This window comes from Benincasa hispida, chromosome 12, assembly GCF_009727055.1.
Source record: "Benincasa hispida cultivar B227 chromosome 12, ASM972705v1, whole genome shotgun sequence".
Lineage (NCBI taxonomy): Eukaryota > Viridiplantae > Streptophyta > Magnoliopsida > Cucurbitales > Cucurbitaceae > Benincasa > Benincasa hispida.
In genome coordinates, this window is record NC_052360.1 from 39,285,217 (window position 1) to 39,285,974 (window position 758).

Below are 758 nucleotides of genomic sequence, written 5' to 3' on the forward strand. Positions count from 1 at the left end.
AAACAGATTCAAAATGAAACCGGTGAGGTTGTAGATGATCCAAACTGCAAGACAATTTGGAGGACGGCGTGGCGAGGACCCCACGCCCACCCCCAAAGTTTTATAGAAATCTGCAATACTTTTGTGTTCCCGAACACCTCTATTGAAGAAAATGGGCAGGAAAATGGGCGTATTTCCTTGAGTCGGGAGAGATCACTTCATGGGAACAGGTCGTATAGAAATGTATGAAGAAGTATTTTCCACCTATTGAGAATGCTAGACGCAGGAAACTAATCACTAATTTTGAACAAGACATGGACGAATCACTCAGTGATGCCTGGGGGAGGTTTAAGAGGTTGGTCCGGGACTGTCCACACAATGAATTACCAGACTGCCTTCAAATGGAAATATTTTATCATGGTTTAAATCCCACTTCACATACCGCTGCCAATGCGGCAGCCGCTGGTGGTCTGCTAGACAAGACATATGATGAGGCTAAGAACATTTTGGATCGCATCTCTAAAAACCACAAGGATTAAAGAGAGAGTGATCAGAGACTAAGAATCAAGGATAACGACGCGAGTAATGGTGCTATTGTTTCATTACAGAATCAGATGACCGCAATGATGAACTTAATTTAGGGAATTGTGATCAGTAGCCCAACACCACAAAATTGGCAAATGAACGAAATTAGTCAAAACACCGCAAGGTGTGCAACTTGCGGTGATGGACACGCAATGGAAGAATGCCCACATAATCCACAGTCAATTTACTTTGTG

At 43.1% G+C, this 758-nt stretch overlaps 1 non-coding gene across 1 annotated transcript; it reads right to left on the reverse strand.

Moving 5' to 3' along the window:
• Positions 1–257: 257 nt before the first annotated feature.
• On the reverse strand, positions 258–364 carry LOC120068717. Its single transcript, XR_005479342.1, has one exon. It is a non-coding gene; the product is annotated as a small nucleolar RNA R71 (small nucleolar RNA).
• Positions 365–758: the final 394 nt, after the last annotated feature.